At 50.2% G+C, this 23,019-nt stretch overlaps 1 protein-coding gene across 1 annotated transcript in view; it reads left to right on the top strand.

The window, feature by feature from the left end:
- POLR3E (RNA polymerase III subunit E) overlaps positions 1-23,019 on the top strand; it is a 261,241-nt gene that overhangs the window by 205,765 nt on the left and 32,457 nt on the right. The gene's annotated exons all lie outside the window — the stretch shown is intronic.

The raw sequence follows: 23,019 nt of genomic DNA on the forward strand, positions 1-23,019 counted from the left end.
CTAAAGAAAGCTTTAGGACTATCTGGTGTGCACTGGCTCCTCCCCCTATGACCCTCCTCCAAGCCTCAGTTAGATCTCTGTGCCCGAACGAGAAGGGTGCACACTAGGGGCTCTCCTGAGCTTCTTAGTGAAAGTTTTAGATTAGGTTTTTTATTTTCAGTGAGACCTGCTGGCAACAGGCTCACTGCATCGAGGGACTAAGGGGAGAAGCGAACTCACCTGCGTGCAGAGTGGATTGGGCTTCTTAGGCTACTGGACATTAGCTCCAGAGGGACGATCACAGGCCCAGCTTGGATGGGTCCCAGAGCCGCGCCGCCGGCCCCCTTACAGAGCCAGAAGGCAGAAGAGGTCCGGAAAATCGGCGGCAGAAGACGTCCTGTCTTCAACAAGGTAGCGCACAGCACTGCAGCTGTGCGCCATTGCTCTCAGCACACTTCACACTTCGGTCACTGAGGGTGCAGGGCGCTGGGGGGGGGGCGCCCTGAGACGCAATAAAAACACCTTGGATGGCAAAAAAAATGCATCACATATAGCTCCTGGGCTATATGGATGCATTTAACCCCTGCCAGAATCCATAAAAAAGCAGGAGAAAAGTCAGCGAAAAAGGGGCGGAGCCTATCTCCTCAGCACACTGGCGCCATTTTCCCTCACAGCTCCGTTGGAGGGAAGCTCCCTGTCTCTCCCCTGCAGTCACTACACTACAGAAAGGGTTAAAAAAAAGAGAGGGGGGCACTAATTAGGCGCAGTATTAACTATACAGCAGCTATAAGGGGAAAAACACTTATATAAGGTTATCCCTGTATATATATATATAGCGCTCTGGTGTGTGCTGGCAAACTCTCCCTCTGTCTCCCCAAAGGGCTAGTGGGGTCCTGTCCTCTATCAGAGCATTCCCTGTGTGTGTGCTGTATGTCGGTACTTTTGTGTCGACATGTATGAGGAGAAAAATGATGTGGAGACGGAGCAGATTGCCTGTAATAGTGATGTCACCCCCTAGGGGGTCGACACCTGAGTGGATGAACTGTTGGAAGGAATTACGTGACAGTGTCAGCTCTGTATAAAAGACAGTGGTTGACATGAGACAGCCGGCTACTCAGCTTGTGCCTGTCCAGACGTCTCATAGGCCGTCAGGGGCTCTAAAGCGCCCGTTACCTCAGATGGCAGATATAGACGCCGACACGGATACTGACTCCAGTGTAGACGGTGAAGAGACGAATGTGACTTCCAGTAGGGCCACACGTTACATGATTGAGGCAATGAAAAATGTTTTACACATTTCTGATAATACGAGTACCACCAAAAAAGGGGTATTATGTTTGGTGAGGAAAAACTACCTGTAGTTTTCCTGAATCTGAGAAATTAAATGAGGTGTGTGATGATGCGTGGGTTTCCCCCGATAACAACGGATAATTTCTAAAATGTTATTGGCATTATATCCTTTCCCGCCAGAGGTTAGGGTGCGTTGGGAAACACCCCCTAGGGGGGATAAAGCGCTCACACGCTTGTAAGGGCTCTACCTTCGCCTGAGATGGCTGCCCTTAAGGATCCTGCTGATAGAAAGCAGGAGGGTATCCTAAAAGGTATTTACACACATACTGGTGTTATACTGCGACCAGCAATCGCCTCAGCCTGGATGTGCAGTGCTGGGTTGGCGTGGTCGGATTCCCTGACTGAAAATATTGATACCCTAGATAGGGACAGTATATTTTTGCCTATAGAGCATTTAAAAGATGCATTTTTATATATGCGTGATGCACAGCTGAATATTTGCCGACTGGCATCAAGTCTAAGCGCGTTGTCCATTTCTACCAGTAGAGGGTTAGGGACACGTCAGTGGTCAGGTGATGCGTATTCCAAACGGCATTTGGAAGTATTGCTTTATTAAGGGAGGAGTTATTTGGGGTCGGTCTTTCAGACCTGGTGGCCACGGCAACAGCTGGGAATTCCACGTTTGTACCCCAGGTCGCCTCTCAACATGAGAAGACGCCGTATTATCAGGCGCAGTCTTTTCGTGGACAAGCGGGCAAAAGGTTCCTCATTTCTGCCCCGTGACAGAGGGAGAGGAAAAAGGCTGCAGAAATCAGCCAGTTCCTAGGAACAGAAACCCTCTCCCGCCTCTGCCAAGCCCTCAGTATACGCTGGGGCTTTACAAGCAGAATCAGGCACGGTGGGGGGCCCGTCTCAATGAATTTCAGCGCGCAGTGGGCTCACTCGCAAGTAGACCCCTGGATCCTTCAGGTGATATCTCAGGGGTACAAATTAGAATTCGAGACGTCTCCCCCTCGCCGTTTCCTAAAGTCGGCTTTACCGATGTCTCCTTCTGACAGGGAGACAGTTTTGGAAGCCATTCACAAGCTGTATTCCCAGCAGGTGATAATCAAGATACCCCGTTCCCTGTTGCAGGAGGGGTATTATTCCACACTGTTGTGGTAACGAAGCCGGACGGCTCGGTGAGACCGATTCTAAATCTAAAATCTTTGAACACTTACGTACAGAGGTTCAAATTCAAGATTGAGTCACTCAGAGCAGTGATTGCGAACCTGGAAGAAGGGGACTACATGATGTCTCGGGACATCAAGGATGCTTACCTTCATGTCAAAATTTACCCTTCTCACAAAGGGTACCTCAGGTTTAGGGTACAGAACTGTCACTATCAGTTCAGACGCTGCCGTGTGGATGGTACACGGCACCCCGGTTCTTTACCAAGGTAATGGCCGAAATGATGATATTCCTTCGAAGGAAGTGAATTTTAGTTATCCCTTCCTTGGACAATTCCCTGATAAGGGTAAGATCCAGGGAACAGTTGGAGGTCGGTGTAGCACTATCTCAGGTAGTGTTGCGGCAGCACGATTGGATTCTCAATATTCCAAAATCGCACCTGGTTCCGACGACGTGTCTTCTGTTCCTAGGGATGATCCTGGACACAGTCCAGAAAAAGGTGTTTCTCCCGGAGGAGAAAGCCAGGGAGTTATCCGAGCTAGTCGGGAACCTCCTAAAACCGAGCCAAGTCTCAGTGCATCAATGCACAAGGGTTCTGGGTAAAATGGTGGCTTCCTACGAAGCAATCCCATTCGGCAGATTCCACGCAAGAACTTTCCAGTGGGACCTGCGGGACAAATGGTCCGGATCGCATCTTCAGATGCATCAGCGGATAACCCTGTCACCAAGGACAAGGGTGTCCCTCCTGTGGTGGTTGCAGAGTGCTCATCTTCTAGAGGGCCGCAGATTAGGCATTCAGGACTGGGTCCTGGTGACCACTGATGCCAGCCTGCGAGGCTGGGGAGCAGTCACACAGGGAAGGAATATCCAGGGCTTATGGTCAAGCCTGGAGACATCACTTCACATAAATATCCTGAAGCTAAGGGACATTTACAATGCTCTAAGCTTAGCAAGACCTCTGCTTCAAGGTCAGCCGGTGTTGATCCAGTCGGACAACATCACGGCAGTCACCCACGTAAACAGACAGGGTGGCACAAGAAGCAGGAGGGCAATGGCAGAAGCTGCAAGGATTCTTCGCTGGGCGGAAAATCATGTGATAGCACTGTCAGCAGTATTCATTCCGGGAGTGGACAACTGGGAAGTAGACTTCCTCAGCACGACCTCCACCCGGGAGAGTGGGGACTTCACCCAGAAGTCTTCCACATGATTAAAAACTCGACAGGTATTGCGCCAGGTCCAGGGACCCTCAGGCAATAAGCTGTAGACGCACTGGTAACACCGTGGGTGTACCAGTCAGGGTATGTGTTCCCTCCTCTGCCTCTCATACCCAAGGTACTGAGATTGATAAGATGGAGAGGAGTAAGCACTATATTCGTGGTTCCGGATTGGCCAAGAAGGACTTGGTAACCGGAACTTCAAGAGATGCTCACGGAGGATCCGTGGCCTCTACCTCTAAGAAGGGACCTGCTCCAGCAAGGACCCTGTCTGTTCCAAGACTTACCGCGGCTGCGTTTGACGGCATGGCGGTTGAACGCCGGATCCTGAAGGAAAAAAGGCATTCCGGATGAAGTCATCCCTATCCTGATCAAAGCCAGGAAGGATGTAACCGCAAAAACATTATCACCGCAATTGGCGAAAATATGTTGCGTGGTGCGAGGCCAGTAAGGCCCGACGGAGGAAATTCAACTGGGTCGATTCCTACATTTCCTGCAAACAGGAGTGTCTATGGGCCTGAAATTGGGGTCCATTAAGGTTCAAATTTCGGCCCTGTCAATTTTCTTCCAAAAAGAACTAGCTTCAGTCCCTGAAGTTCAGACGTTTGTAAAAGGGGTACTGCATATACCGCCTCCTTTTGTGCCTCCAGTGGCACTTTGGGATCTCAATGTAGTTTTGGGTTCCAAAAGTCACATTGGTTTGAACCACTTAAATCTGTGGAGTTAAAATATCTCACATGGAAAGTGGTCATGCTGTTGGCCCTGGCCTGGGCCAGGCGCGTGTCAGAATTGGCGGCTTTATCCTGAAAAAGCCCTTATCTGATTTTCCATTCGGACAGGGCGGAATTGAGGACTCGTCCTCAGTTTCTCCCCAAGGTGGTTTCAGCGTCTCACCTGAACCAGCCTATTGGTGGTACCTGCGGCTACTAGGGACTTGGAGGCCTCCAAGTTGCTAGACGTTGTCAGTGCCCTGAAAATATATGTTTCCAGGACGGCTGGAGTCAGGAAATCTGACTCGCTGTTTATCCTGTGTGCACCCAACAAGCTGGGTGCTCCTGCTTCTAAGCAGACTATTGCTCGTTGGATTGGTAGTACAATTCAGCTTGCACATTCTGTGGCAGGCCTGCCACAGCCAAAAATCTGTAAATGCCCACTCCACAAGGAAGGTGGGCTCATCTTGGGCGGCTGCCCGAGGGGTCTCGGCTTTACAACTTTGCCGAGCAGCTACTTGGTCAGGAGCAAACACGTTTGTAAAATTCTACAAAATTGATATCCTGGCTGAGGAGGACCTGGAGTTCTCTCATTTGGTGCTGCAGAGTCATTGGCACTCTCCCGCCCGTTTGGGAGCTTTGGTATAATCCCCATGGTCCTTACGGAGTCCCCAGCATCCACTTAGGACGTTAGAGAAAATAAGAATTTACTTACCGATAATTCTATTTCTCATAGTCCGTAGTGGATGCTGGGCGCCCATCCCAAGTGCGGATTGTCTGCAATACTTGTACATAGTTATTGTTACAAAATCGGGTTATTATTGTTGTGAGCCATCTTTCAGAGGCTCCTCTGTTATCATGCTGTTAACTGGGTTCAGATCACAGGTTATACGGTGTGATTGGTGTGGCTGGTATGAGTCTTACCCGGGATTCAAAATCCTTCCTTATTGTGTACGCTCGTCCGGGCACAGTATCCTAACTGAGGCTTGGAGGAGGGTCATAGGGGGAGGAGCCAGTGCACACCAGATAGTCCTAAAGCTTTCTTTAGATGTGCCCAGTCTCCTGCGGAGCCGCTATTCCCCATGGTCCTTACGGAGTCCCCAGCATCCACTACGGACTATGAGAAATAGAATTATCGGTAAGTAAATTCTTATTTTTTTTTACATCCTAGAGCAGAGGTTCTCAAACTCGGTCCTCGGGGGCACACACGGTGCATGTTTTGCAGGTAACCCAGCAGGCACACAGGTGTATTAATTACTCACTGACACATTTTAAAAGGTCCACAGGTGGAGCTAATTATTTCACTTGCGATTATGTGAGGAGACCTGCAAAACATGCACTGTGTGTGCCCCCGAGGACCGAGTTTGAGAACCTCTGTCCTAGAGGATACTGATGTCAACATTAGTACTATCGGGTATAGACTGGTCCACTAGGAGCCTTGGGCACTTTAAGAACTCAATAGTGTGAGCTGGCTCCTCCCTCTATGCCCCTCCTACCAGACTCACTTTAGAAAATGTGCCCAGAGGAGCTGTCACGCTTAGGAAAGCTCCTGAAGAGTTTTCTGCATTTATTGTCTGTCTGTTATTTTCAGACAGGGCTGCTTGGCACCAGCCTGCCTGCTTCGTGGGACTTAGGGGGGGGAACGGCCCAACCTCCTATAGGGTTAATGGTCCCGTTCCCCGCTGGCAGGACACTGAGCTCCTGAGGGAACTATTCGCAAGCCACACCACGGCGAGCGTACAGTCCCGCAGCACGCCGCCGCCACCCCCCCTAACAGAGACAGAAATAATAAGAGTGGTGAGTAGGTGGCCGGCGTCCCGGTTACCAGGTCGACTGCTGTAATGGCGGCATCAGGGTATGGAGCGCAGCACTGACATGCAGGCTGCGTCTCCATGCTCAGTACAACATGCTGTATGTGTGTGTGTTCTGCTGTGAGGGGCGAGCTTAGCTTTTTAAAATTACCCTACACCCGGCAAACAGCTTACAGGCGTTTTAACCAGCTGTTAAGCTTCTCAGACACCACAGCCAGTATAATAAAACCGGGAAGACCGTGCGCCATTATGGGGGCGTGGCTTCACTATGAGCGGATCCAGCAGGATGGTTCGGTAAGTGTTCAAATTCAAAATGGAACCAACATGGATGGGAGGCTTCCGTTCCTGGGGATGATACTGGATACGGAGGCACAGAAGATATTTCTTCCGCTGGAAAAGGCATTGGTAATTCAGTCGATGGTGCGGGACGTTCTAAAACCGACCCGGATATCGGTGCATCTATGCATTCGCCTCCTGGGGAAGATTGTAGCCTCTTACGAGGCACTGCAGTACGGAAGGTTTCACGCAAGGCCCTTCCGGCTGGATCTGTTGGTCAAATGGTCCGGGTTGCATCTTCACATGCACCAGAGGAAACGTCTGTCGCCAAAAGCCAGGATTTCTCTTCTGTGGTGGCTTCAGACTTCTCACCTCATTGAGGGCCGAAGGTTCGGGATTCAAAATTGGTTTCTGCTAACCACAGATGCAAGCGTCAGAGGTTGGGGAGTAGTCACCCAAGGGAATCGGTTCCAAGGAAAATGGTCAAGTCAGGAAACCATTCTTCAGATCAATATTCTGGAACTACGGGCCATATACAACGCCCTTCTACAGGCATCACATCATCTTCAGGATCAAGACATTCAGGTTCAGTCGGACAATGTGACGGCGGTAACGTACATAAACCGACAGGGAGGAACGAAGAGAAGAGCAGCAATGTCAGAGGTAACAAGGATTCTCCTCTGGGAAGAACGGCACGCTGTGGCGTTGTTGGCAGGCTTCATTCCGGGAGTGGACAACTGGGAAGCAGACTTCCTCAGCAGACACAACCTCCACCCAGGAGAGTGGGGCCTTCACCCGGAGGTGTTCGGGTGCTTGACACGTCGGTGGGGAATTCCACAAGTCGACATGATGGCCTCTCGTCTCAACAAGAAGCTCAAGCGGTATTGTTCCAGGTGGAGAGACCCACAAGCAGTGGCGGTGGACGCTCTGGGACTCCATGGGACTACCAGGTGGTGTACGTGTTTCCACCACTTCCATTGATCAAAAGAATAAAAAGGGAAAAGTTCAAGCAATTCTCATTGCTCTGGAGTGGCCAAGAAGGGCCTGGTACGCGGATCTACTGGAGATGATCCTGGAGGACCCGTGGCCCTCTACCTCTTCGAGGGTCTTCTACAACAGGGGCCGTTCATATATCACAACTTACCGTGGCTACGTTTGACGGCATGGAGATTGAGTGTCAAATGCTAGCCCGGAAAGGGATCCCGGACTATTCCAACCTTGATCCAAGCCAGAAAGGGGGTAACGTCTAAACATTACCACCATATTTGGAAAAAATACGTCTCTTGGTGTGAGAACAGTGAATTTCCTGCAGTGGAATTTCAACTGGGATGGTTTCTCCTTTTTCTGCAGTCAGGAGTGGATGTGGGCCTACGTTTGGGCTCCTTTTAAAAGTCCAGATTTCAGCCTTATCCGTTTTCTTCCAGAAACAATTGGCTTCTCTCCCAGAGGTTCTGACATTTTTGAAGGGTGCTCTGCACATCCATCCGCCCTTTGTGCCTCCTACGGCACCTTGGGATCTCAACTTGGTGTTGCAGTTCCTGCAATCGGAATGGTTTTAGCCTTTACAGGACGTTGATGTCAAGTTTCTTACGTGGAAGGCCGTCACACTGATGGCCTTGGCTTCATCAAGACGTGTGTCGGAGCTGGGGACGTTGTCTCACAAAAGCCCCTATTTGATTTTTCATGAAGACAGAGCTGAACTCAGAACTCATCAGCAATTTCTAACAAAGGATGGTGTCTGGGTTTCATGTCAACCAACCCATTGTGGTTCCAGTGGTTACTGACACCTCTGCTACTTCAAAGTCCTTGGATGTTGTGGTGGCTTTGAATATCTATGTGAAGTGGACAGCTCGTCACAGAAAATTGGACTTGCTGTTTGTTCTCTATGATCCCAATAAAATTGGGTGTCCTGCTTCAAAGCAGTCTATTGTTCGCTGGATCAGGCTTACTATACAGCATGCTTATTCTACGGCAGGTTTGCCGGTTCCAAGATCTGTACAGGCCCACTCTACTAGGTCGGTGGGTTCTTCCTGGGCGGCTGCCCGGGGTGTGTCTGCTTTATAGCTCTGCCGAGCAGCTGCTTGGTCAGGTTCGAACACGTTTGCTAAGTTCTAGAAGTCCAATACTTTGGCCTCTGAGGACCTTCAGTTTGGTAAACGTGTTCTGCAGGAACCTCAGCACTCTCCCACTCAGTTTGGGAGCTTTGGTACATCCCCATGGTACGTCCTAGAGGATACTGGGGTCCACATTAGTAAGAGAAAATAGGATTTGAATTACCTACCGGTAAATCCTTTTCTCGTAGTTTGTAGAGCAGTGGTCTCCAACCTTAATTGGGGTGTGAGCTACTCGAGAAAAACTAAACCTCCTGAGGAGCTACTAAAGTTAAAAAAAAAAAAAAAAAAAAAGTATCTGAATGGTTGCTGGCGCGCTCTCAATGTTCAGATTGGACTCATGGGCAAAAAAGTTTCTGGCACCCCTCCCATTGCTATATTAAAAGTAGAGGGTGTGGCCTCACTGCAAGGGGTGTGGCATTGCAGGAAGAGACTACCTTTTACCCCAGTTTTGCAACCTGCACGCCCAGACATTGGCCACCACAGGGGGAAAAAAAAATCTTGATTCATGCCCTTTACATTATTTGTCATTTTTCCTCCTTATAGTAATGCCCGTTAAACATTATACCACACACAGTACAGGTTGAGTATCCCATATCCAAATATCCGAAATACGGAATATTCCGAAATACTGACTTTTTTGAGCGAGAGTGAGATAGTGAAACTTTTGTTTTCTGATGGCTCAATGTACACAAACTTTGTTTAATACACACAGTTATTAAAAATATTGTATTAAATGACCTTCAGACTGTGTATATAAGGTGTATATGAAACATAAATGAATTGTGTGAATGTAGACACACTTTGTTTAATGCACAAAGTTATAAAAAAATATTGGCTAAAATGACCTTCAGGCTGTGTGTATAAGGTGCATATAAAACATAAATGCATTATGTGCTTAGATTTAGGTCCCATTGCCATGATATCTCATTATGGTATGCAATTATTCCAAAATACGGAAAAATCCGATATCCAAAATACCTCTGGTCCCAAGCATTTTGGATAAGGGATACTCAACCTGTAATGCCACTTATACAATATGCCACACACCATAATGCCTGTTACACATAATGCCACACACCGCAGTGCTCCTGACACATTATTCCACATACCGTAATGCCCATGACGTATTATGCCACACACCGTAATGCCCATGACGTATTATGCCACACACTGTAATGCCCGTGATACATTGTCCCACACCGTAATGCCTGACACATTATGCCACCTACTGCAATGCCCTCGATACATTATGCCACACACCGTAATGACCTTTACACGTTATGGCCCACAGTAAGCTTTCTAATTAATTTTAAATTACCTGCTCATTTTCAGGGGTTTCATGCTCGTTGCCAGGGGTTTCATGCTCTGGGTATCATACTTGTTGCCAGGAGTGTAATGGTTGTTGCCAGAGGTTTCATGCTCTGGGTTCCATACTAGTTGCCGGGGGTGTCATGCTCATTGCCAGGGGTCTTGTTGCCAGTGGTGTAATGTTCGTTGCCAGGGGTGTCATGCTCATTTCCAGGAGTCTTGTTGCCAGGGGTGTAATGCTCTGCGTGTCATGCTCATTGCCAGGGGTCTTGTTGCCAAGGGTATAATGCTCTGCATGTCATGCTCGTTGCTAGGGGTTTTATTGTCATTGGTGTAATACTCTGTTTGTCATGCAAAGGGGGAGACCGCTCAGCGCCAGAGGTCCATATCCAGAGCGTGCAGCAGCAGCAGAGGAGTGTGAGATTGGCACTGCTGTCACTGGGAAGCCGCCGGCACCACTGCTACAGCATGACACATTTTTATTCAGGGGGCACAGTACTCCTACAGGCAAGCGGGATACTAGGACTAGCAGAGGGAGTGTGGGGTGTAAAGGAAGTACCGGGAGCGCCAGCGCTGAGCACTCCCGGTACTTCCGGGTATCTATAGCGCTGTGCTGCATGACAGGCGCTAGAGGTCAAGTATGACCTCTAGTATCTGTCTCCTCCGTGGCGGAGGAGTGCTAGGTACCGGTCGGGGGGAGTCCATTACGGACTCACCCCCCCGAAGTTGGGCAGCAGCCAGACCCGGATTGCGGCTGCGAGCGACGGGTTGGCGACCACTGCCGTAGAGGATACTGGGCGCCCGCCCAGTACTTCGTGTTTTCTTGCACTGTTATTTGGTTTAGTATTGTTGTTGGTTCAGCTGTTGCTGTTCCTGTTCAAGTTTGATTAGCATGGCTTTCCTTTTGTTTGTGTGTGCTGGTTCGAATCTCACCACTGTTCTTTTAAATCCTTCTCTCAAAGTATGTCCGTCTCCTCGGGCACAATTTCTAGACTGAGTCTGATTGGAGGGGCATAGAGGGAGGAGCCAGCGCACACTATTGATTTCTTAAAGCGCCCAAGGCTCTTAGTGGACCCGTCTATACCCCCATGGTACTAATGTGGACCCCAGTATCCTCTACAGACTACAAGAAAAGGATTTACCGGTAGGTAATTAAAATCCTATTTTTTTTTCTGGTATGCTGTCTGGGCAACAGCATACCTGCGCCGTGGGAGTTAGGGGGGGGAGATGGTCACCGGCCTTACGAGGTGCAGAGCCGCTTTCCCGCTGCAGGACCACCGCCTTGAGGGGCTGTTTGTTCAGCGGGGCACTGCGCCTTGGCTGTCGCAGCACGCTGCTTGAAGGTGACATCGGTGGTGAGTACACACCTGGGGCCCCGCTAGGGTGGGGTCCCTGGATTCAAAGTGCGGCAGACCACGGGCGCGGCGTCCGGGACCCTCCCTGGGGGGTCCCGCTAAGATCCCCCGTGTGTAAACTGGCACAAAAATGCAGAACTGAGCACTTGTGTGAGGTTTTAGACTGTTTGGAAACTTTGCCAGTATAAATAAAATGCTTAGCTTCGGCGGGAGGGGACGGACCTTCCTCAGAGCGGGACCAGGGAATTATTGGTGCCTTCCTCTGCTTACAGAAGCCAGTAGCAGCACACACTCAGCGCTTCCCGCCTCACAGACACGCTGGAAACTGGTACAGGGTATAGCAAAAGTGGGAGAGCCGCTTGTGTACACTGTCCTGTGTCCTAATTAGGACTGTATTTGATAGTGTTTACTGTGAGTTAAGGGCCCCATACACTAATGCGACATGTCGGTCCCTCATGTCGCAGGCGATCACCCGGCAGCCTCCCGGGGAGGCAGGATCGCATAAGATACATTGTATGCTGTCCTTTTGCATATGATGTATCTTATGCAATCCCAGCCATGCCTGCGGCTCCGACATATCACGAGTGCAGCATAGTCAATCTAGGGGATCCGATCCGATGCTCACGCGATTATCATTCTAGTGTATGGTGCCCTTTACAGAGCGGACAGCCTCACTGGGGCTGTGCAGCTCAGGGTGTGCTGAGGTCCTCTCTCCTCTGTGTCTCCTCTCACATACAGTAGAGCAGGCTTGCATTATTACTGTCTGTGTATGTTGTTGTGTTTACTGTGAAATATGGGTAAGCACAAACTGGGCAGTATCTGTCACACCAGATTCTCTCCATTATCTAATGACTCTGTCTCCTGTGAGCAATGTAGTCAATCGTCTTAACTTAGTGAAGCGGTTGGGGGAGAGGGTCCAGAGCCCCACTGGTTAGGGTCTCTTAAAACCATGGTGTCTGATATGTCATCTCAACTCACTGCAAATGTGTAAAGAACTCAGCTACTGCAACAGGCATGGTTTTACCTCCACTGCTGTCTGATACAGATGATGAAATACCGGATGATGGGGATGACCCAGATCCTGTTAGTGGGGATCCTGATTTTGCCCAGGCTATTGAACCCCTCATTTTGGCTATAAGGGAGGTGTTAAAGCTCCCCCTAGAGGACGCTGCATCACAGCAGTCGTTTTTCTTTGTACAAAATAAGCCCAACGTAACTTTCCATGATTCTCCAGAGTTAGATGACTTATTCAAACAGGCCTGGAAAAATCCAGACAAAAAATTCCAAGTGTCCAAAAAGTGTTTACGCACTTTCCCATTTCCTCCTGAAGGTAGAAAATTTTGTGAGGAACCCCCCGGGGTGGATGTCTGTCTCTCTCCTAAGAAGGCGGTGCTACCTACCCAGGGTTCCTTTTCCATGAAGGACCCTGGGGATCGGAAGATAGAAACTACCTATATACACTGCGGCCGGCCTTTTGCAAAGACCGGTTATTGTGGGTTCCTGGATGACCCATGCTATTCATTCTTGGGCCATTCAAATTCAGGGGGGTTTCTCGGGGAATATGCTCTTAGTTTCTGTGGTTACCCTATTGAAGCACATTCGGGACACTATGCGGGTCCTCTGTGATTTCTTCAAGGAGATGGGGAATATTAATGCTAGGACGTCGGCCATGGCGGTGTCGGCATGCAGGGCCTTGTGGTTGCGTCAGTGAATTGCGGACGCAGAATCCAAACGTAGTGTGGAATCTCTCCCCTTTTCTGGGGAATGGCTGTTTGGGGTTGAGTTGGCTACCTGGATTTCCAAGGCTACGGCTGGAAAAACCACGTTTCTCCCCTCTGGGGTCCCGCCTGCAAGACACTCTCTTATCTGGGGCCGTCTGTTCAGTCCTTTTGGTCACACAGATTTCGCTCGAAGGCCAGAGGTGCCTCCAATGCGGTCAGAGGCACCAGAGGTAAGTCCAGAAAACCTGCAAGCACCAGTTCTGCTTCCACTAAGGCCTCAGCATGACTGTGCCCACCCACCCCGAGGGGATCTTGAGGTGGGAGCTTGACTGCGTCACTTCAGCCACGTCTGGAAGAAATTCCTGCCAGGATGCCTGGATCAGAGAGCTCGTTTCCCAAGGCTACGAGCTGGAGTTCAACAGTACACAAGCTTACAGCTTTGGAGGATATGCAAGTTACGTTCCAACTGGTCCCCCGTCATTGTTCCAGTACCTCTGCCGCAACACGTCAAGGGGTTTTATGCAAATCTATTTGTGGTACCGAAACCGGATGGTTCGGTAAGGCCTATTTTGAATCTGAAGTCTTTGAATCCGTATTTGAGGGTGTTCAAAATGGAATCCCTGCAAGCAGGGATTGCGGGTCTGGAAGATCAGGAATTTATAGTCTCCTTGGATATCAAGGACACCTACCTCCATATTCCTATTTAGCCGCCTCATCAGGTGTACCTACAGTTACCCTGCTGGACGATCACTTCCAGTTCCAGGCCCTACTCTTCGGTCTGTCTGCAGCCCCGACGATATTCACAAAGGTGATGGCGGATATGATGTTGCAGCTCCGGGTCCAGGGGGTCAGTGTGGTCCCTTACCTGGACGATCTTCTGATAAAGGCAAGATCCAGAGAACTTTTGTTGCTCCATATCGCCCACACCATCCATCTTCTGTCGGACCATGGGTGGATCCTCAACTTACAGAAGTCCCGCCTGGAGCCCCCTCAGGGGCTCCTGTTCCTGGGGATGTTGCTGGATACTGTGGCTCAGAAGGTGGTTCTACCAGTGGAAAAAGCAAAAACAGTTCAGGAAATGGTCCACATGGTGCTCCGACCTTCTCGAGTGTCCATCCATCTTTGCATAAGATTGTTGGGAAAGATGGTCACCTCCTACGAAGCAGTCCAATATGGGAGGTTCCATGTCAGAACGTTTCAATTGGATCTCCTGAGCAAGTGGTCCGGATCACATCTGCAGATGCATCGGATGATTCGGCTGTCACCTCAGGCCAGGAATTCCCTCCTGTGGTGGCTACAGTCCCCCAATCTCCTGGAGGGCAGGAGTTTCGGAATTCAAGATTGGACCCTCCTTACGACAGATGCGAATCTGAGAGGATGGGGGATGTCACCCAAGGGGCGCAGTTCCAGGGCAGGTGGTCAGCCCATGAAAGCCTCCTTACAATCAACATTCTGGAACTTTGGACGATCTACAATGCTCTCCTTCAAGCCTCTCCTCTGCTCAAGGATCTCGCAATCCAGGTGCAGTCGGACAACGCCACGGCAAGGAGGGACAGGTAGCAGAGCCTGCATTCTAGAGGTGTCAAAGATGCTTCTCTGGGCAGAAAGAAATGCAAGAGCCATGTCAGCAATCTTCATTTCTGGTGTGGACAACTGGGAGGTGGACTTCCTGAGTCGTCACTATCTCCACCCTGGGGAGTGGGGGCTCCACCATCTGGTGTTCCAGCAGATTATCTACCGGTGGGTTTGCCCACAAATACATGATGGCTTCTCGTCTCAACAAGAAACTTCGCTGGTATTGCTCGCAGACCAGGGACCCTCAGGCGAGGGCAGTGGACGCGCTGTCGTCGCCTTGGCCGTACCAGCTGGTTTACCAGTTTCCTCCGATCCCATTGATCCCACGAGTGCTAAAACAAATCAGGAATCAAGGTGTCCAGGCAATTCTACGTGCCCCGGATTGGCCTTGGAGGGCGTGATATGCGGATCTTCTGGACATGTCCGTCCAGGACCCCTGGCCTCTACCACTAAGAAGAGCTCATCTTCAACAAGGACCGTTCGTCTACCCGGGCTTACGGCGTCTTCGTTTGACAGCATGGAGCTTGAGCGGAACATCCTAGCTCTCAAAGGCCTTTCCAAGAAGGTTGTTTCAACCATGGTTCAGACCAGAAAACCTGTGACGTCAAAACATTATCATATCTGGAGGCGATATGTCTCTTGGTGCGACGAAAACCTGTATCCGCCTGTTGAATTTCTCTTGGGACGTTTCCTGCAGGCTGATGTGGATAAGGGCTTACATCTGGGTTCTATTAAGGTCCAGATTTCAGCTCTCTCCATTTTCTCCCAGAAGATATTGGCAGCATTGCCAGAAGTTCAGACCTTCTTGCAGAGGGTACTCCACATACAACCACTTTTTGTGCCGCCTACGGCACCCTGGGATTTGGATGTGGTGTTGAAATTTCTACAGTCCTCCTGGTTTGAACCTCTGACGGTAGAAGACAAGTACCTCACGTGGAAGACGGTGATGTTACTGGCCCTGGCTTCTGCTCGCCGTGTCTCTGAGTTGGGGGCATTATCGTGTAAAAGTACCTACTTGGTCTTTTATGAGGACAGCGCGGAGCTCAGGACTAGACAGAAGTTCCTGCCAAAAGTTGTCTCCGCGTTTCACCTGAATCAACCTATTGTGGTCCCGTCCTGTTCTGATGCTTCTGCTCCTCCGGAGACTTTGGATGTTGTGCGTTCTTTGAAAATCTGTCAGGCGCACAGCTCGGGTCAGAAAGACTGATTCTTTGTTCATGCTCTATGATGCGCAGAAAAAGGGTTGTCCTGCTTCAAAGCAGTCTATTGCTTGTTGGGTTAGGCTTACTATCCAACAGGCCTATGTGTCGGCAGCCTTACCTTTTCCTAAGTCTCTAAAGGCCCATTCTACAAGATCAGTGGTCTCTTCCAGGGCGGCTGCCCGTGGAGTCTCGGCCCTGCAACTATACCGAGTTGCTACCTGGTCGGGAGGATACCCAGTTTGGGCAAGCGGTGCTGCAGCAGTCTCCGCACATTCCCGCCCGTTCTGCATGCTTTGGGACGTCCCCATCGTACTAGTTCTCACCAATATTCCTTATGGATGCTAGAGAAAATAGGATTTTAATCCCTACCGGTAAATCCTTTTCTGCTGCGGGGCACACTGGGCTCCACAAGGATAGACATAGGGGTGTAGAGTAGGATCTTGATCCGAGGCATCAACAGGCTGAAAAGCTTTGACTGTTCCCAGAATGCATAGCGCCGCCTCCACTATAACCCTGCCTCCCTACACAGGAGCTCAGTTTTGTAGTTGGTGCCGCAGATAGCAGGCACATAACAGAGGGGCTGCTCTGGGCAGCCCTAAAAAGAGCTTTTTGAGAAGAAAAGTGAAGACTTCAAGGGCTGCAGCAGTGTGTATATGTCTTTTGACATTCACTGCTGCAGCTCCATCTCTCCCCAGTGGCGCTGTACACTCCCGAGCCCTGGTTGCCGGGTAACTACAGCAGGAGGCTCCGTTTTTCTTCCATGGTCAGGCACACACGATGAGGGCTCTCCAGGATCGCGTGGCTGCACTTCGGGAGGTGGTGAGTGGGTCCCGCTTGCGGGACCCGTACTTTATCGCGATCCGGAGCGGTCAGTGGGAGGCGAGCCGTGCGCGCTGGCGGTGGACACTCTGGCATGGGTGCGGGTCAGGTTTTCCCTTAAAACATTTTAATAGTAGCCCACAGTACACGGTGGTTTTGCCAGCAGGGGGATAAGGCTTAGACCTGGAGCCCCTCCCCCAGCCCAAGGGCGCCATTTCCCGCAAATGTTCCCGCCCTGGAGCTGCATATCTGTCTCTCCCTCACTCCCTGTCAGTGTCTGGGCGCCATTTCTCTCAGCTACACTGTTCCTGGGACTGCTTGGGCGAATCCTCCTGTGTAAAGCCGCCTGGTTGTCAGCGCTGTGACTTTACATGACACTTAAGTATTCTACCTGCCTATTAGTCAGTGTTAGTTAAGAAAGAGTGCATTTAGTCAGGGGTTTATAGTACAATTACCCTGTGATATACATCTAGTTTCTTACTGTGCAGTGTTATATCTATTGACTACATAGCTATATAAGCTGGTCCAGTGCAGTATTATTGTTAGTAATAACCTCTGCATTATACAACTGTGACTATATGTGTGTGCATTAGCTTGCTGAGTGGTTTCCATTTCGTGTCTCTCACTCAACTTGCTATCCCTATATTCTATAACCTGAGGGGGCTTGGTGTGTCAGGTTTTATATTTATATAGGATTTTCACAAGATATACTTTAATACGTATTTTTTCTCAGTGATTTTAGTCACTATATCTCTCCTATATCTCTCCTATATCTCTGCTTGTGCTGACTACACTGCGCAGGGGTTTGGGTAAGAGGTATTGTGCTGCTGCCAGTTGTACTGTGTTACCTGGTACTGCAAGTTACATCATGTCTGCTTCTGAAGGTAACTGTTCTGGAACGGAACACACTGCAGGTGTTGCTGAAGCCACAGATCCATATGAGGAGAATATAGCAGCTGTGGGCTCTGGTTCTGGGGGCTCCTTGTCCCCCAGTGGGAATGTGGCAACGGAGGTACATAATGACCCACCATGGGCTTCTTTTTCCACGCTTCTGCATACGCTAGTTAATAAACTAACACCCCCTATGCCGGTGCAACCGTATGAGGTCCCTGCAGCGAACCCGCTTTGGGCGGACGATTTATCTGCTCAATTGAAGAAGTTGAACCAGTCCCTGACTACTAAAAAGTCTGACCCTCGCTCGCCCAAGCCCAAGGGGTCCTCTAAGCGAGCTCTTATCTCCTCACAATCCACTGCTGTCAATGACACCTTGTCTGATGAAGATGGCACTTACACTGACCCCACAGATTCTGACCCAGATACTGCTGATGGGGAGGGTAGTTCACATGTGGCTGTTCCTGATCTTTTGGAGGCTATTAAGTTGATTTTACAGATTACGGATGATCCCGAGCCATCCGTCCCTCCTAAGAAACCAGATAGGTTCAAGTGTCAGAAGGTGGTTAAACAAGTTTTACCTCACTCTGACCACCTAGTGTATGTACGTCAGGAACCCTGGGAAAACCCGGGTAAGAAGTTTGTGCCTCAAAAGAAGATGCTGGCTCGCTATCCCCTCGCGCCAGAGCTGTCTAAAAATTGGGAAACGCCTCCTCCAGTAGACTCACATGTGGCTAGGATGGTGGTTTCCTCAGCTCTACCTGTCACTACCATCACGTCTCTAAAAGAGCCTATGGATAAACGTGTGGAGGGTTGTCTGAAAGCGATTTACACCCTCACGGGTGCTGCACAAAGGCCCACTATTGCAGCAACATGGGCTGCAGAGGCTATTGAAGCATGGGCCTTGGAGTTAGAAGCTGAAATCTCTTCTGACCATGCTAGACAATGCTTGTCCTATATTGTCACAGCTTCTCACTATATTAAAGAGGTGGCTTCTGATGCCGGTATCCTACCAGCCAAGGCCTCTGCTAAATCAGTCCTGGCTCGCCGGATATTATGGCTGAGATCCTGGTCTGTGGATCTGGACTCTAGAAAAACCCTGGAGGTACTCCCTTTCAAGGGAGATATTCTGTTTGGGGAGGACTTAAATAAGATTGTGGCTAACTTGGCTACTGCCAAAACTGCCTGTCTGCCAAGTACCGCTCCTTCTGTGTCGAAGGCTAAAGGTACTTCCTTTCGTCCTTCAGGTAAAGCAAAAGGTCAGGCGTACAACAAGCAGGCCCGCACTTCCAAACCTGGTAAGCCAAAGCCCAAAAGAGCCTGGGCGTCCCGTCAGCCAGCTTCCAAGACCGATAAGCCTGCCGCATGACGTGGGGGGGTGGCTTCTAGGGTATACCCAGGAATGGTTGAAGACCACTTCAGATGCTTGGGTACGGGAAGTCGTCACTCAAGGTTATACCATAGCCTTCAAAAACCGACCCCCTCATCGATTTTGCCAGACAGATGTCCCGTTGGACCAGACAAAGGCAAACACTCTACAGTCGGTGGTACAGACCCTCCTGGATACAGGAGTCGGAGTACAGGTGCCTCATAAGTTCCATATGGCAACCCTTCGCTCTATAGTTCTGGCCTTGGAACCTGGGGACTACATGGTCTCCCTGGACATACAGAATGCTTACCTGCATATTCCTATAGCTGCGTCACATCAGCAATACCTGAGGTTTGCGATTGGCAACCTCCATTACCAGTTTCGGACGTTACCTTTTGGTTTAACTACGGCTCCGCGAGTCTTCACCAAAGCTATGGTGGTGTTGACTGTGGTACTCCGCCGTCAAGGGGTCGGGATACTGCCGTATTTGGACGACTTGTTAATCCTGACAAATTCCCCAGAACTTATCCTACGTCATCTGGATATTACTGTCCAGTTTCTAACAGCCCACGGGTGGCTCATCAACTGGAAGAAATCCTCCCTGGTCCCTGCTCAGAGCATGGTGCACCTGGGAGCGCTATTGGACACTCACAACCAGAGGTTGTTCTGGTCTCAGGAGAAAGTCCTGAAGCTTCAGGACCGGATTCGTTGCTTCCTTTCTCGTCCGCAAGTGTCGATACATTCGGCGATGCAGGTGCTGGGCCTCATGGTATCAGCATTCGACATGGTGGAGTATGCTCAATTCCATTCTCGCCCCCTCCAGAAGCTGATTCAAGCCAAGTGGGACGGCCTGCCTCACCGGATCAGGTCTCACATGATCTCATTGACTCCGGAGGTCCGTTTGTCGCTGCTCTGGTCGCTCCAGGACCGACAATTGTGCAGGGGCTGTCGCTTCTGGATATCCAACTGGGTCCTGTTGACGACAGATGCCAGTCTAAGAGGTTGGGGCGCGGTGCTGGAACAACACTCCCTTCAGGTCGGTGGACCAAGGAGGAATCCCTCCTCTCGATCAACATTCTGGAATTGCTAGCGGTCTTCAATGCGTTGAGCCTGGCCCAGCATTTAATTCAGAACCGTCCTGTTCAAGTACAGTCTGACAACGCCACCACAGTGGCTTACATAAATCATCAAGGCGGCACTCGAAGCCGTTTGGCAATGAAGGAAGTCTCACGGATTCTACATTGGGCGGAACGCCATCTACCGGCCATATCGGCAATATACATTCTGGGAGTCCTGAATTGGGAAGCGGACTTTCTCAGTCGTCAGGACGTACATGCCGGCGAGTGGGACCTCCATCCAGAAGTGTTTCAACTCCTAGTGGAAAAGTGGGGCCTTCCAGACGTAGATCTGATGGCGTCTCGACACAATCACAAGGTTCCGGTCTTCGGAGCAAGGACAAGGGATCCTCAAGCAGTATTCGTGGATGCGCTGGCGGTGACGTGGAGGTTTCGGCTGCCGTACGTGTTCCCTCTGGTGTCACTCCTGCCGAGGGTAATTCGAAGTTCAAGCAAGAAAAAGGAATTCTGCTTCTCATAGCTCCAGCGTGGCCCATACGGCACTGGTTCTAAGACCTGCAAGGCCTATCGTCAGAGCGTCCAATTCTACTTCCACAACGCCCAGACCTCCTCGTTCAGGGCCCCTGTGTCTACCCGGACCTAGCCCGGCTGTCTTTGACGGCGTGGCTCTTGAAGCTTCCGTCTTAAGGGCTAAAGGGTTTTCTGAGGTGGTCATTCAAACTATGTTGCGGGCCCGGAAACCGGCTTCGGCTCGGATTTGCTATAGGGTCTGGCATTCTTACTTTGTTTGGTGCACATCTAACAATTATGACGCTTCCAAGTTTAGTATAGCCAAGTTGTTGGCTTTTCTTCAGCAGGGCCTGGACTTAGGCCTGCGTCTGTCCTCCCTCAAGGTTCAAATATCTGCCTTGTCGGTGTGGTTTCAGGGAAAAATTGCGACCTTACCTGATGTGCATACCTTTACTCAGGGTGTGTTGCGTATCCAACCTCCCTATGTCCCGCCTGTGGCTCCTTGGGACTTGTCGGTGGTTTTGGAGGCGTTACAAGAGTCTCCGTTTGAACCTCTTGGTTCAGCTGATCTGAAGGGGCTTTCCCTTAAGGTGGTGTTTCTGCTGGCTATTGCTTCAGCTAGAAGAGTGTCGGATCTTGGTGCCTTGTCGTGTAGTTCCCCATATCTGATATTTCACCGTTTCCGGGCGGTTTTTAGGACTCATCCCTGATGTTTACCTAAGGTGGTTTCTTCGTTCCACCTTAACCAGGAGATTGTGGTTCCGGCACTTGTTTCTCCTGATCTGTCTCCCAAAGAGCAGTCTTTGGATGTGGTACGGGCTCTCCGTATCTATGTGAAGAGAACTGCTTCCATTAGGAAACCTTATTCTCTTTGTGTTGTTTGAATTTCACAAACGGGGCTGGCCTGCTCACAAGCAAACTTTGGCCAGATGGATTAGAATGGTGATTGCACATGCTTATGTGAGGGCTGGTCTATCAGCTCCTGCTCACATTACGGCCCTTTGTACTCGGTCTGTTGGACCTTCTTGGGCGGCCCGCTATGGTGCGACCCTTGTGCAAGGCGGCTACGTGGTCCTCCGTGAACACATTCATAAGGTTCTATGCCTTCGATACTGCCGCTTCCCAGGATGCTTCCTTTGGACGCCGGGTTCTTGTGCCCGCTACAGTGTGTCCCCTCCCATAAGGAACTGCTTTAGGACATCCCCTATGTCTATCCTTGTGGAGCCCAGTGTACCCCGCAGCAGAAAACGAGATTTATGGTAAGAACTTACCTTTGTTAAAACTCTTTCTGCGAGGTACACTGGGCTCCACAAGGCGCCCACCCTGATGCACTTAGCTTCTTTGGGTTGGTATGGCATTAGCCGCTGACACTTCTCTTGTCGTGAGAGTGTGGTGTATGTGGCTACTAACCGTTGTCGTCTCTTTTCCTGCTACTGCATTGGGCTGGTTAACTAAGAACTGAGCTCCTGTGCAGGGTGGCGGGGTTATAGAGGAGGCAGCGCTATGCATTCTGGGAACAGTCAAAGCTTTTCAGCCTGTTGGTGCCTCGGATCAAGATCCTACTCTACACCCCCCTATGTCTATCCTTGTGGAGCCCAGTGTACCTCGCAGAAAGAGATTTAACAAAGGTAAGTTCTTACCATAAAACTCATTTTTTTTAATTACCTACCGGTAAATCCTTTTCTCGTAGTCCGTAGAGGATGCTGGGCGCCCGCCCAGCGCTTTATCCTGCAGTAGTTACTTGCACTGGCGTGCGCAGCACATTTTATTAGGGGGTGCACCATCGGAGGGGTGTGTCTAGCACCGCCTTTTGGGCGTGTCTAGCACCATCTATTGACGGTCAACGCAATATATAATATCCACCCTTGTACCAATCCTAATAATGCAGATGCATTATCAGATGTTGTGGTGTGCACCAAACAAACACCCCAGATGACACTCACTGCAATTACACTGCTCCTCCTCAGCCTGGTCTGGCTCCCCCTCTTTCCCCTGCAAGCTGCAGACTCTTACTTACAAGTTAGTCACTCACTGACACTGACAGTCACAGACTAGTACTGCTGCTGTAGGAAAAACGAGTGACGTGTCAATTCTGCTGCCGGCCGTCTGCCAGTATTGAATTTGTCTTCCTAAGAGGAATGCTGGCTGCATGCTGCTCCTCATCAGTGGCTGGCGTTGGCATAGCATAGAAGGAAAGAGGTGGGCATGCGAGCAGCATGACGTAATCACGTCACATCACGCTGTTTTTGTACATGGAGGTGGAGCCGGGAGTTTGAAAGCCGGTGGCAGTGGCACCCTTGATTAACCCAGGCGTCCAGTCAGTAATGCAGTCCTGACAGGATGCAGCATAGAGGGGACAGTAATCAGCCTGCTCGGCGATCGCTGCATCAGGCATATGAAATCGGGTGCCAGACATTAGGGGGTGCCTGTGCGCACCAGCCACCCCCCCTGCGCACGCCTATGGTTACTTGATTCAGTACTGCTTTGTTCTTGATTAAGTACTGTGTTGTTACTTGGTTAAGTATTGTTGTTCAGCTGTTGCTGATTTTTCAAGCTGGTTAGCTTGGTTTGCCTTGTATGTGTGAGCTGGTGTGACTCTCACCACTATCTGTGTATTTCCTTCTCTCGA

This window comes from Pseudophryne corroboree, chromosome 7 (genome assembly GCF_028390025.1).
Source record: "Pseudophryne corroboree isolate aPseCor3 chromosome 7, aPseCor3.hap2, whole genome shotgun sequence".
NCBI classification, from domain to species: domain Eukaryota; kingdom Metazoa; phylum Chordata; class Amphibia; order Anura; family Myobatrachidae; genus Pseudophryne; species Pseudophryne corroboree.